A 15,011-nucleotide genomic window follows, 5' to 3' on the forward strand; every position below is an offset into this window, starting at 1 on the left:
TCTCTCCCCTGTAAAATTCTTTCTAATGCAGCAAATATCTAGATGGTAAGCAGCTGGGGAAGGAACATAAAAACTAGTTCGCTGCTCTGTGTTGAGAATTTCCAGGAGAATGGCTTGAATACTTAAGTTTTGTTACGATTAGTTAAGGAACACGGCTGGAGGCGAGGCCAGGTTTTCTCCGAGGGGCACATCCACGGCGCTGATGACAGGGAGGGATGCACAGGCACAGCCGAAAGCAGCATATTGCCTCATTTAGCATTCCAAACCAAATTGAATCAGAACTTTGTTTTTTTAAAAGCACAAATGATGTTATTTATTGCTGTAACCCAACTATTTTTGTATAATTTCAGAACTCTTACTGTGGACTTCCTATTGCTATTGGCACTACTAACATCATTACTCAGTGAATAAATATAACTTGCAGATTCCAGGAGCCATACTCAAAAATAGTTTACAGAGGCTGTGGAGAGTAAGTGCAAGTCTCCAGCTTTCACTCCAATTCTTAAGAACTCACACACAAGCTGTAAGCAGACAGGCCGATGTAATAGTTCCATTTACCAAATTCTGCAAAGTTATTCGGATTCTGAGCCCGATGAAGACAGCATGCTTACCCTGTTCAGCCTGGTTTCATTGGAAGAGGTGTGATTGCTGCAGCAATGAAAGCAGATTCAGTCTTCAAATTTCAGAAGCTGGAGAGGAAAAAATTCACTGATGAGAGACAGTAACACAGCTTTCTCCCCCTGCCCACTGTCTTTAGCACACAGCCAATACAATGCAGGGAAGACAGTGCTTTTTCATGCCTCTTTGCTCAAGTCTTTATGAAAAGCTGTTCACCTTCACACTCTTGATAAAGATTAAATCAACAACGCAGGTAGTATTTCAAAAACCCTATAACCCATGCTGTGATAGGCTGAGGTAGAAATACTTAGTTTCAGCCCATTAGCTTTGATTTTACCTATATTTTGCTGAGAACTGTACAACTTGTTCTCTGCCTACCCTGACCAACTTTGTTTTCTTGCTGGAATTACTACTGAAGAAGTGTAAAATAAAGATTATTGACATAAGAGCTATTTCACCATAATTCTGGAGAAGTGCAATAATTTGATTCCACCGACACTCTACATGTGCCCTTGCTTGCAAAACCATTAATTATGTGCAGGAACAGAAAATTACTATAGAGGACAGGAATGAATAATTCTCCAAGTTAGGCATATGCCTCCTGAAGGGCAGAACAGCTCAAGACTGTTCTCACATCATGTACTTCTGCTGTTTGAGGTAAAACCTGGACAGCCCCCTGGAATGTTGGTTGTCACTGTAGGTGAGACCCAGACTTACACTGCATTTCTCTGTCTGGACACTCAGATAATCTGAGATGGTCTGATTTTCCAGAAGTCATTTAAGAGCAGGAAATCTAGGTGCTGAGTTACTGAAACCTAGAAAATGAGAAGAAAAAGCACATCCTATAAAATAAAATCCAGCGATCTTTCCCACACATCTGGGTGACCAGCAGGGCTGATAAATGCTTTTGTGCTACAGCAACACCTCACAGTACATGTCACCTACCCAAGCTAGGCAATGCCAGCGTTAAGTCAAACAATACACTTCCAGAAAAAAAATGGCACTTCAGGTATTAATATAATTTTATGTGCGAAAAATGCATCCTAATATTTCTAACACTTACCCAGACCCATGTGTTCTGCTGTCACTAAAATGAGACAGACTTGTGACTGAATGAGGTAAGCAGGTTTTCAATGTGCAAAAGAGACATAAGAGCACAGATGGCGATGTCATTTTATTCTAGAAGCAATTCTGGACAAGCAGAACTACAAAAGTCCTTTCTGTTCTGACCTAAATCCACAGCTGTGGCTGCAAACCTCTGTTTTGCTGCCCTGTATCTGACAAAGCAATCAAAACATGGAGAATTACTATTTTTGGAGCATATTGTTTTAAGCTCTATGATATGCTCATAGCTAACAAGAATGTGACAAGGCCACTGAGAGACCTTTTTTGCTGAGGAAACAGTATTACTGGTAAACAAGCTGGTAATGCAGAAGTATTAAGATGCAGGGACCATGTGCATAATATGGCTGCTAAAGAGGCAAAAAAACACCCCACTCACCAATACAGGATTTTGTAACCAAATGTAATTCCTGGAGACAGACCTCAGCAGGTAGCAGGATCTAGCACAGTACAGGTGGGCAGACACCTTATCTACTCCTCCCACTTGCCTCTGGAAGAAGAGAAATTAATCACTTTTTGAAGTCACAGAATAAACTGGAAAAAAAAAAGTTTGGTAACTTTTTGACACTGGACTCAAACCAGGGATGAGGGTTTATGCATCTTACTATGGTATGATCAAGCTGAAACAGACTTTTTGTTATAGTCATGATGGGATCATAAGCAATTCTGTTACCTACTTAAACTTGGCCATTTCTAAATAAAGTCTAGGCAATGAAACAGGAAATACAAAATGAGGTATGCCCGAAATGAGGTGAACTGTGTGCACGACATGAACAATATCCTTCCCTTCCTTCTGCTCCTGAATAATTTCCAATAAATCAACTAGATGATACTTACTATCTGAACAGCTTGTGAAGGCTGTTTACCAAAAAAGTGCAGTGCTTACATTTTTGTGGAGAGAATGTAAGTGGCTAAATGGTCCACATCTCAGAAGAGAAAAATAATCATAACATTTCCTTATGACAAGGAGGTTTTGATCTATTTGCTATCCCCTTATTCTAGACTGCATGATGGTTTTCAGCATTTATCTATTTTCTCATCAATAGAGTACTTTGTAGGATCCTAGGCCATCTATATATATTTTTAACTTCTATTTTCTCTGCAACACAGCACTGACCTGTTTCCTACAGTGTACGAACCACTCCATGACGATCCCTCTAGGAATAACGTTGCTTGCTCTGCTTTTCTTCTTAGAAGAACATGCCTCTATTTGCTAATCACAGTGATTCCACCTCTGGTACCCTGGTCTAAAAAAGCAGGTTTCCAGGAGTGTGCTCTTCAAAGATAGAAAAAAAAACAAAAACAAACAAACACAAACAACACCAAAACACAATTAAGGCAACAGTTCCTCAAAATCCACTTATACAACTTGGTTTCTTGCAAAGAATAACACTCTGTGTGTGTATGCTTATATACTTCTTTTTTTAATACACACACCCCCCCCCCCCCCGAAGATATATACATCCATACTCATACTTTTCTTTAAAAAAATTATACTGAAAAATCGATGGCCATACTCCAAACTCCTCTATTCTTAAAAGCATAGTTGTTACAGAAGAAGGAACACATAGTCTTATTTTTCTGGGGAAAAAACAAAAAAAACCAACTATGCCCAGTGCTTTGCATTCCAGTCCTGACTTCCGCAAAATTTAGGCTCTGAATCATACATGGTATGATGCTTAGTTTTATCAAATGCAGGACTAGGACCAAAACACTTCCAATTCCCCACTTGGATTATTGCTTCAACTTTACTACAGGCTATGTATTACAGCCTACTGGTAGTTGGCCCAAAGCTCCCAACAGCCTTAAAACTGGGACAGTGCAAAGCCATCTGCCTCAGCACTACCATAAAGTTACCTAGCTGAGAAAACGTTTCATTATCAGAGGGGACAGATCGGTTTGACTGAACATAGCTCTCTATCAGCAGACTTTCTGAAGTGGGAGACTGTGAGGGAAAAAAAAAACCGGCACCAGATGTGTACATAAGGCTGGTTCCTCACACTGTGACCAGATTTGCACGTGTCTCATCGATGTAAGAGTGCAGCGTTAATCACATGAAAGGAGGCTTGCCAAAAACAGTAAAAAAGGTTACTCATTAACCACTGACAAACACTGGGGAAAAAAATAAATTTTTTGCGCTATTTTCCTCAGTAGAGCTACAGCACATTCTAGTATGGAAATAAAAATAATCTTGGAGCGAACTGCAGTTACATAAGAGACGCATGCCTACCGCATTATATCAATTCTATTAATGGCCTGTTGTACAGTTATGTTGCCTCAATGCAGCCGGACTCCAGTATCACAAGGGGCTTTTGGGTTTGCGGGGTTTTTTGGGTTTGGTTTTGGGTTTTTTTTCTCTGTAGCTGACACACTATTGCCCAAGCAACGTGCCCAGCACAAAGAGTTCTCTCAATGGATAAGAATAACCTTGCACCTCAGGCCTACTCTGGTCTGACTCAAAAGTACTAAAAGGCCATGAGAGAAGTAAACAGCTTTCATGTGCATTTACAAATGGATGGGTCACCCAAAGGACAAGGATTGTGTACAGGAGCTACAGAACAATTGTTTCTGCACACTGAAAATACCAGCAAAAAAAGGCCCCTGGATGCTGCAGCTGCAGAGAAATTGTAACAAGAGAAATCTATCATACCAGCTATCCCTCAGCCCTCCAGACACAGCAACAGCAAACATTTGCTTTGACCTGGGAGGGTGACTCACCTTTCCTAACGACTGTTGCTTCAAGGCCCTTGGCCAACAATGGACAATCAGCAGTACAAACCACCGGGTATCAAAATAATGATGTAGCAAAAAATTTGTGCCTGCATATAGTTTTGGTGGGAGGGGAAGGAAAAAAAAGAAAAGAAGGGAAAGGAAAAGCAAACCACCATTTGCAGGACCAGACTCCCCACCCAGCCTTATTTTGGTAAGGTCAAGCCCCCGAGACAGCAACGCAAATACCAGAGAGAACACCACCAGCGATGTTTTCCCTCTGCAAATGTGCAATTCTGGGCCCTCTGAATAACCCTGTGTGTGCCAATACATTTTTCAGGATTTCTTTTAATCTCAAAGTATGGAGGAAACAGTATTTGAGGTAAACATCCCAGAAATGTGAAGATTATATTTAGCACTACTTCTGTGCCAGAATACATCTTTATTTGTGGTATAACAGCAGTTGCACTATGAGTCTTCAGAGGATTACGCAGAGACAGCATCTTTACACCCCGAGTTCAGACAGGTACATGTAGAATACAAGAACACAATACTGTATCTAAAAGGATAAAATTATTCCTTCTAACCTAGCCCAGTATAAAGCTGATCTCTACTCATGCTATTTACTTGCTACCTGTATTAGTTTCCAATAATGTTTCTTAAGGGCTTCCCTACCCTGTTCCAGCCTCAGTATGCAACAGTAAGTCAACCTGAAATGGGTCCACCTTGTTAGTTCTGTGCCACGAGAATCTATTACTCACAGTGCTTGCTCTTAGGTCTTGTAGCATGACACTAGTTACTATTTGTACATTTTGCTTCACTAATTCCAACTGCTGATCCTACCCATTAAAAAAAAATAATAATATTTTAAACCAAACCAATATCCACCCAGAAAACCTATCTGCTGATAAAACGTGAGCAAATGCTGCCAAGTTCATAATCACACTGAGATCACAGCAAGAGCTGACATTTATAAGCAGCTTTAAGAGCTAACTCCCCAGCTTTGAGCTTCCTGATCTCAAGCACTAAATCCACGTAAGACACAGACCTTCACCCACCTTTCTTTCTTTTCAGTAGTTACCTTTTTGCCCTCTCCTTCAAGCACAGACCAGAGGGAAGTTGAGGTGCAGAAGAACAGGTGTTTATACCAGGAACCCAGCATGCAGCACAGGACATACAGAAATTCCCCCAGCATCAGCAGTGTTGGGTGCACTCAGAATTTGAGCATCCATTGTCAAAGCAGAGGTTACACTGAAATATTAACCATCAGTGACAGGCAGTTAGCCCTGCATATGTGCCAGAGCCTTAGCTGTACATTCACCCACAGGATCTATTTGCTGTGGGTTCCTGTGGAAGCCTGAAATAACCCCCACACAGCACAAGAATTCACTTTCGCACCCTGCACACATGAGCAAGCCTTCTAGACTCACGTTGGTACCTGGACTGCTATGGGGAGAAAGCAGGGTTCTCTGCATCTTTCATGCACAAATGCTGAAATATGAGCAATTTGCTACAGAAACCACACCACTGACTGACTGATGACCAAGGCAACACAGCACAGTGCCTGCATGTTCCACAGAACAAACATCTGCACCCTTTCTGGGTTGCATTTAGCAACACTTCTTCCCACTACCTGCACTGAACACATAGTAGTAAGCAACAGGTTTCCAGCACAAGCAAGACACCCGGAAGAGCCTCAGCACTGCTCTCAGAGACAAGCAGAGAGGAGGTATTTCTGGAGGCCTGGCTCCTATTCAGAAGAGAAATGTTTCCCTTGGCTTGTGAAAGTTGCTCAGCCTGCAAGCAGTAACAGGCTGAAGAAGCCAGCTTTCCATTCCCTGTTCCATTACTCTTTTTGATTGGCACTTTAATGAGGGCGCTAGGGGTCGACCCCCTGCCAGGGGGCCGGTTCATGCCCCGTTTATCTCACAGTCCATGTAAGACTAAAATAACACGCCAGGCTGAGTTTCACTGGCTTGTGATCCAACAGCCCACCATGATGGATTGAGTGACTGCAGCAAGTTGGCAGCTAAAGTGTGTTGTAACAGTATCTTTCTGTCAGCACAACACAATGGATTTGCTGATTCCCGGGTTTTCCCAGTGTTCACCGTTACCATCGGCTCAGAATTTTCTAAAGTTCATTTTCCAGGGGGCTGCAAAGTGATAATAAATAACATACCAAAGGTTACACCAAGCTTTTCTTCCCCTCAACTGTCCTACTGCTGACAAAGTAGGGCTTGTGGTGCCAGCTTTACTACACACACAAGAACAGCCATAAATTCACTTGCTTTTCCAGAAAGGAAGAAAGGGGGCAGCTATACTGCTCTTTTCGTGTGAGCTCATTCTGCTAGGCCAACACAAGCTACACAGGACTTTTCACCCCTGAACCGAGCAGTGAATACAGTCCAGCACAAGAGGAGGTTGCTATGTGAAGCAGCTCTCTCCAGAAGAGCTGTTGGCTTCTTTGGGGGCTAAGTTCACAGACTGCAGAAACATGGCTAACAAGCCACAGTCCTTCTGATCATCTTATTTGCATGGCTTAAAACCACCAAAATAACCCATAAGTGAGCTAGAAAATCCAGGAATCCTGTGCAAGGGATGGCTTATGCTTTAGATCCCTTTAATATTTTAAAATGTCCTTGTATCTCCTCTGTAGGAAAACCCCAAACAAGAGGGTTTTTTTCCTTTAAAAAAATTGGAGTACTAGGAAATTGACTGGTTTTTTATTAGTCATCTGAAGGATGCACAGAATTGCATATATGCTGTCTGAAGGACCTCTATGTCCTCTCACTAAGACCTTGTCTCTGTGTCCTGTTCCCTCAATATCCTTTTCATTCTCCTTGCCACTGTGAAATGAGCAACTCACCTCAAATATTGGGAAGAACATTCTTATTTTCACTTGTTGCCGTCCCAACCCCTCCCAGCAAGAGTGAACAAATGAGCTCCACAACAGAAGTGGCTTTTCACTTCCTGTATAAGCATCGTTGACAGCACAAATTTCAACAAACTAACAACTCTCCCACCCCCCAAAAATCAGATTAACACCCCGCCCCCGGGGCTAATAAATAGGGAGGGTGAATGCTGTTTTCCTTGCTTAGGGGAGAACAACTCTGTAGAGCCGTCAACTGTATGCCTCTGTTTTTTTAGTTTCTTTTAGGCCTTGAACAAGACAGTAACACTACTAAAAATACCTCTAGAATCAGCTTTAGAACTTCAGCTGCCCTAATGACAATGTGTTCTGAAATATTTCGTTGTGGGCATCCAGAACTGATCCAGCCTCACCCTTTTCCATCTCTGGGACTCTAGATCCATCTAACGCTGGGCAAAATCAAGTGTGTTCCTGCCAACAGAAGAAATTACTGAGAGAGAGAATGAGCAAGGAAGGTAAGAGAAATGAGAATACAGATGTGGAAGGGACTTAGACAGACAAGATCAAGGAAGAATACATAGGGATATGAAAAGAGAAGACCATGATGGGAAAAAGGGGGCCAGACTGAGGAGCTGATTGAAGAAAATATGGCTGCTCTCAACAGCTGCTTACTGCCTACACTGACAATAGGAATCACTGCACAATACAGATTTCAATTTGCAGTGCTGGAGAAACAAGCCTCATGAGTTGAAGATCTTTGTGAAACAATCATAACTACAAACTGGAACAGCAGAGCACATGGGGTCGCTACTGGTGCAAGTCTTTGCTAGCACAAAGCGTGTAATTAGTGTAATTCTTTGCAGAACTCCTCTAGAGAATCCAGTTTGTATTCTGTGCACCCCAACACTGTAGCCTGCAGATACATTACTCATCTAGCTTTGAACTAGCTACCTCAGAGACTGCCAATGCCACAGCAGAGCAAAGTAGAAGATGTGCTGTGAACGTGGTTTGAAGATTTACTGCAACTGCCAGTAGTCAATCTACCTTGCTAGTTCAATTCCAGCTCGTATCTGCCTACACAAGTTGCTGCAGCCAAGTCCTAAAAGTTCCTCTGGGGAGAGCTAGATACTTACACCTTAGCACAGTAACACAGAAGAGGGCATACTGAGCCCAGAAAGCCTGGGAATTATTAGGAAAAACGAGTGGGTGGGGGAGCTCAAGGGACCAGTGGGAGGATGCGGGAAATCAGTAACACTGATCTGAATAACTGGTAACAATTATTAGATCTTTTTTGGTATGAATCATCTCTCAGAGTCTCATCATTTAAATGATGTCACTCAAGGGGCAGTAAAAAATACAGTAGAAGAAACAAGCCTGCTATGACACAAGGGTTTTGAGCCACAAGGTGAATAGCCAAACAGGTCTGGGAAACTTCACCAACACGTCTAAAAGGGAGCAACTTTTGTGGAGAATATACACTAACTGACAGATCAGAGAAGCAAATTTGTCTTTAGGAAGATTATGATGTTACTTAGAGCTCTGCTGAATCTCTTAAACTGATGGAAAAGGAGTAGTCTTGCTTATCTGATAACCACTGAACTTGTCCTTGCCCCATCCCCTCCCCAGTGGTGGTATTTCCATTTGAAACTACAGGTTGTAAAATTAGCCAGCGAGAACCATCCCCAGGGAACCAACAAAACCAGAACAACAAAACAAAAGCCCAAAACAAGCAAACAAAAAAAAGTGAGTTTAAGCAGAATCCATTCTCTGATTGGGCTCACCAAACCTACAAAAATGCTCCTGTCATTGCAGGGGAAGGGGCAGCAGAGAGCAGTGCTGCCTAATGCAGATTTCTACTACCTCTTTTATCTTTTTCAACAACCGCATGAGAAGAAAAACTGTTTGATAAACAACTAGTAGCATCAGCAACAGGCAGGCTCAGGAACTCAACGGCAACCACACGACAGTTCACACTCCCTTTCTCCACACCTTCTTCTAACACACCCCCGCTTTTCCCAACCTACAGAACCTTGGCCCTTTCCTGTCAATAGAAATACTGAGCTTCTGCATCCAATCTGCATTTGTTTCTCACCTGATGGGCAAAATACGGGAATGTTAAGAAAGCAAAATTATATTCTTGTCCTCTGGCATGAGAAGCATGAGGAAACTGCAAATGGTAGCAGTAAGCTCTACAAGAGGCATGGGCTTTCTTCCCCATACCTTCCCCTCAGGCTTCCTGTAACCACCAGTGGCACCACTGGGAGAGCTGAAGCCAGCTGTTCTGCTGCAACGCAGGGCTGACCTGAACGCACATCTAGACAACACGGTCATGTCGGTCTGAGCTCCTGTCCTTCCTGAGCACCCAGGAATTTGGGATACCAAGGGAGGTGCTGGCAGCACTACTTTGCAGCCCATCGCCTAAGGTAAACCTGGCAGTGGCTGAGGAACTGTATGTGAACTGGCATTCACAGGTAGTCCAAGAAGAACTTGACTCCTTCCCAGATCCAAAATGGGAGGTGGAAATCATCATTCTGTGTTGAGCAGAACAGGAGGCAAAAGTGAAAATATTCACTGTTCCAAGAAGGCTCACAGCTTCCTGAAGTCAGAGATTATCTCTAGGTTTATATAATGCTCTTTCCATTTTAGATACAGAGCTCCCGACATTCACCACGTGGAAGTGCACTAGTGGTAAAAGTTTCTTAAAGGGGGTCTTGCAAGGACCCCTGTTTTATGGAATTTTGGCATGCACACAGAAAAATACAGGTCTTAGCTCCTGAAAATACTGTGCATTAGACAGTTTCTATCTGTTTCAGACCTTCCTTACCTATGATGAGTGAAAAGGAAAAAGGAAGATCAGAAGAGAACTCGACAGTCCCAATTTCAAACCAGTAATTTTTAGCCTAAAAACTAGGTTGAAATGCTTTACCAGATAATACTCTCCAACAAATCTTCCACACCACAAAACAGAAAAATGGTCTAAGAAAGCATATCATATAAAAAACTTCAGCCTCACCACTACGCACTGATTGTGGTGAGGAAACTACTTAAAAACCAGTAACTTTAATTTGCTTGGAGCTTTCTTGGGAGAGGAGAGAGGGAAAGGAAGCAGTAGGGATTTAGGAAAGGGTCAACAGGACAAATGCAGTTCTTGGTTCCGTAACACACCTCTGGAGCAAAGCCCATTACATAGAGGTGATGTCAGTAAGAGCCCAAGTACGCCATGTCTCATTATCAATATACATTATTAACTAAGAAAAAATAAAGCTTAAAGGTTAGCATAATGCTATGTTTTTACAACATCTGTCAGCAATTATTTGTATTTACTTACAGTGCAAATGCAGAAGAAAAGTCAGAGAAATATAAACACCAGAATTCACTGAATTCCCACCAGTCTTGCATTTTCCCACAAAAAAAATCTCTAATCATCCCTGTTTAGACACTGTCATTTGTTCCCTGCCCTCTCCAGTATGGAATTTCTTCCTGATCCTCTATGACCAGAAATTACTGGTCCTCGTTCTACACTGGAGCAAATAATGACTAACCCCTCTGCAATTAGTGGTGTTAACTTCAGTACTCTTAAGACAGCAATTAGAACTATAATATTTCTTGGACTCAAAAAAGCAAATCAAACCCCTTTCAGTTCCTGCTCTCCCCTTGGCCATGCTTTACACTGCAGGACAAAAAAGGAAGAGGCAGGGAGAGCAAGGGTTGTACTCTAGTTGAGTTGTACTCCACCTGTGCAATGCAGGGTGAGGAACAGGTTAGCTGGGTGAAAAGTTCACTGCAAGCTGAGCTGTCTGTTTCTCTTGCTTAATTTATCTGATATTTGGCTAACCTTGCTCTGAACCCAGCCCCCAAGACCCCCTTCCTCTCATCCCTCCCCAGCGGGTTCATGTCAGCCAAAGACACCGCCTCTTATTCCCTTCTCCCTGACCCTGTTGAATGGAGCGGGGGCTGGGACAGAGGGCCAAGCACAGAGTGAGAGCCCTCGTGCTGGAGAGATAGTAATTATTTATGCTCTAAACTTCAACAGGCCTCATCCTCAGGAGCAAACAGAAAAGTTCTACAGTCAGCAACATTGCCTGATACTGTGTTCAAGCTTATCAGCTTTCCCAAGGCCGGATGGCACCCACCCTGCATCCCCACCTCCTCTGCACCCTGACGCTCTGCCAAGGATGCGGCACTTCCTCAGGTCACTTACGACAGACCCCTTCTCCACTCTGGCAGCCCTTGTAAAGGGACTATCACACCCTTCCAACTACTTTCGTAATCTCCCAGATTAGCCCAGTTTGTCCACTACCTCGTTTCTGCAGCTCAAGATCCTCAAAAGGAACAAACACACATACTTAAAATATTGCAAAGAACAGAGCAGTAACTGCAGTAACACAGAGCATAAGCAGGAAGGCCCTAGATGGTTTTGCTCCCCTCAAATCCCATGAAGTCGGTGAAGGAAAGGCTGGGGTAGTGAGATGTGCTACTGCAGCTCTTTGGAGGAAAGGCTTCCCTGATCCATGGACCTTTATGCGTCCACCATAAGCTACTCATACTGCAGAATAGAGAAAAGCTACTGCTCAGAAACCGCCGAGCAGTTTCCCTTTCAGTGATAGTCTACAACTTTCCCACACATCCTCCCCCTGTCCCCAAAAAAAGTGTGACAAGAACATCCTGAAGTTACCCCCACTGTGCAGGCAGTAGCAGGGCACCTGTTTCACCTCCCAGAAAACACATCCAACGCCACCTCTTGATTCAACACGTCAGAGCTCCACATCGGGTGATGCAAACTACTGGAAAAACTGCTCAAGAACACGCATTTCTGGCAGGCTTTCATTATTTGCCTGCTGTGCTCAGGACTGCTCCCAGCACTCTCTGGGGCACCACAGAGCGTATTTGATGGCCTTCTCAATGACTGGATACATCATGAGAAAACAGTGCACAAACCAAACCTGTCGTGGTTTCACTGCTTGACTGAGCAGTAATACTCTCTTTCATGTTTAATCTTGGGCTCCCAATAATCAACATGCTTTTCTACCTGCCTGCTGGCACTCTCTGCCTCTATGAGATGGTGAGTTAGGATGGGACTAGACTCTGCTAATTGAGAAGAATAAATGTTTCCTGTAAACCTTCACTTCACTATACTCTTTGATCTGACAAAGGACCATATATCTGTTCCACAGCTTTGATACACCTAAGCTGCTTTAGCTCCAGTAGAAACTCTCACAAACAGCTTATTATTATTAATAATCTGTATCATCACAGTGCCCCAAAACTCCATTACAGTATCACTGTACACACAAAGTTGCTGTCTGACTGATTTTGGAGGGAGACACAACACAGCCTGACAGCTTTACAGTAAGTGGAAATTCCTTGTGGTCTAAGAATAATATTAAACTGGCTTCTCAGGATCACCAGATGACCTTGCCTTGACATATGGCTTAACTTGTCTGGAAGCAGTGCAGACCAGAGTAGTTCTGATGTGGTCACTAATTTAGTAACATCATCCATTTCAAACTTCACCACTCCCACACCAAGGTAGCAAAAGACCAGTTTGCAACAAAGAGTCCTTGTTATTAAAGGAATCCCGGGTCCTTATCAAAGAACATGATCCTGCATCCCCCACCTTAACCCCTGCATATTTTCAAGGCATGAAAATTGCTAAGAAGAGCCATGCGAGGTTGTCAGGAAGACATCAAACTTCAAACTCTACATAAGAAAACAGAGGATACACACCAAACCTCCAGTCCACATCGTGTAACTCACCCAGTATTTCTCAACAGCAGGATCAGCACAGATACTCACTTACCATTGCATCAGGATAATTAAACTATTAAAATAACAGACAACAGTAATTTCCATACAAGGAGTTCTTTGTGCAAACTTTCAAAGCCTTTGTGAGGGATTTTAACACCTCTTCAAACTGCTGAAACTATTCACAGACAGGCAAAAAGGCATAGGATTGATACAGAAGTCAAAGATGATGCATAAAATCCATCGAGGAGTTCAAGTGCCACATACCCCGGTTCTCTGCTCCTTCCATCCACCACTCAGAAAATCAAAAATATTTCAAAAGATACCATACGAGCATGGGAAAATTAAAGGCAAGCTGAACTGAAATGCAGCTCAAATAGCTTACAACTTGCGGTTTAAGAATCACCTCATTAAAAAAACAAAAAAAACCCAAAAAAACCCAAACCAAACTTGATGCAGCGATTTTAATCATTCTGGCCTATCCCAAAAAAATCCAGTGTTGGTTAACAACAGAAAAGAGCTTATGAAAACCCAGCCGTTTAGAGAGAAACGGCTTTCGCTTTAGAAATGACAACGTACAGGAGGACAATTAACAGGTCGAGCTTTAAAGGAAACCAATGTTCTCTTTTCAATGTATCCCTTACAGGGTTCGGCTGTTTTTAAAAAAAAAAAAAAAAAAAAAATCGAACAAAAAAGGTTAAAAAACTGTCAACCCCTTCCCAAAAAAAACCCGTATTACGAAAACATAAGAGGACAGCAATCGGAAACTAAGCGTTTTGGTCTCTCTGGCAGGTTCTTTTGTTCTTGCCGATTCCATGGAAATGGGAGGAAATCTCCTTCCCCTGCGATCGCAGACAGACCTTCACAAACATAAATCCTCCACTTCCAGATACTCAGGGTTCAGCGCACTTCCACTTGTTGCTTCTGTCACGAACGCGTATCTGGATTAACTCTGACAGCAGACCCTCATACTTAAGGGGCAGGCTAATTACCGAGAATTTTGGATAAACGAAATTAAATTAAAGACAATGACAGGAAAATCCCCCCACCTGTGGGCTTCCACCAGCGAGGCGCTGGGCTCCAGGCCCTCGTCTCCGTGGCTAGAGGGCATGTCGCGGCTCAGGCGGGTCGCCAGCCTCCCCTGCAGCTATCGCGGGCAATCAGGGTGTATCGCCGTACTGATACTCCTTCACAAGCTGATAACGAGCACTTAGCGTTTACCCCTGGACGCGCGCGCGCCCCGCTCCTTCCCCCATAGCAAGGGCCGTTCTCTGCCTTCCGGACAGGTCTACCCGAGGCCCGTTCGGGCTGCCCTTGGCCCTGGACCCTCAGCCCCGCGCCCGCCCCGCCGCCATTTTGTGCCCTCCTCGCCCACCCTCTGCGGGGTTTCCCGCCTGGGGAAGGCGCTCGAGCCTGCCGCCATTTCACAACATGCAGCGGCGCGGGCAAACAAACGCCGTCGCTTTTATTGTTTGGGTTTTTTTTTTTTTCCACTGCCTCCCCCTTAAACACCCCAAAAACCCCTTTTGGCTCACCTGGGAGAGCATCTCTCTGGAAGGTTCTGCGACTGCAGGCACGTGCGGCGGGGCTGGTCGTTAATGGCTGCATGGGGCCTTGCAGGGCGTGGCCTGGGGGAAGGAGCCTACAGATCCATATAGATCTGCATAGATCCATATAGATCCACATTGATCCATATAGATCCACATTGATCCATATAGATCCGTACCCCTGAGGGCTCACGCCCAGGGCCAGGCCGTGCCGCTGGTGACACGCGTGACTCCTGGCAGGCCTCGCTGAAACCCTCAGGGCTTTGCTGGCAGGACAGCGCGGTGCCGAAGCGTGTTTTGACAGTGATCTCAGGCGTCGGCATGAGATGGAGGGACAAGGCACCGGGCAGCGGCCGCTCGGCGGGAGCGGGAGTTTATCCCCCGGCGAGGCAACGTCCGAG

At 43.9% G+C, this 15,011-nt stretch overlaps 1 long non-coding RNA gene across 1 annotated transcript; it reads right to left on the reverse strand.

Annotated features, from left to right (window-relative positions):
* Positions 1–85: 85 nt before the first annotated feature.
* Positions 86–14,239, reverse strand: LOC141954013 (uncharacterized). Its single transcript, XR_012632063.1, has 5 exons — positions 14,113–14,239; positions 2,858–3,016; positions 2,120–2,230; positions 1,336–1,433; positions 86–689 (listed from the first exon to the last, which is right to left on the reverse strand). It is a non-coding gene; the product is annotated as an uncharacterized LOC141954013 (long non-coding RNA).
* Positions 14,240–15,011: the final 772 nt, after the last annotated feature.

This window comes from Strix uralensis, chromosome 23, assembly GCF_047716275.1.
Source record: "Strix uralensis isolate ZFMK-TIS-50842 chromosome 23, bStrUra1, whole genome shotgun sequence".
Classification (NCBI taxonomy): Eukaryota; Metazoa; Chordata; class Aves; order Strigiformes; family Strigidae; genus Strix; species Strix uralensis.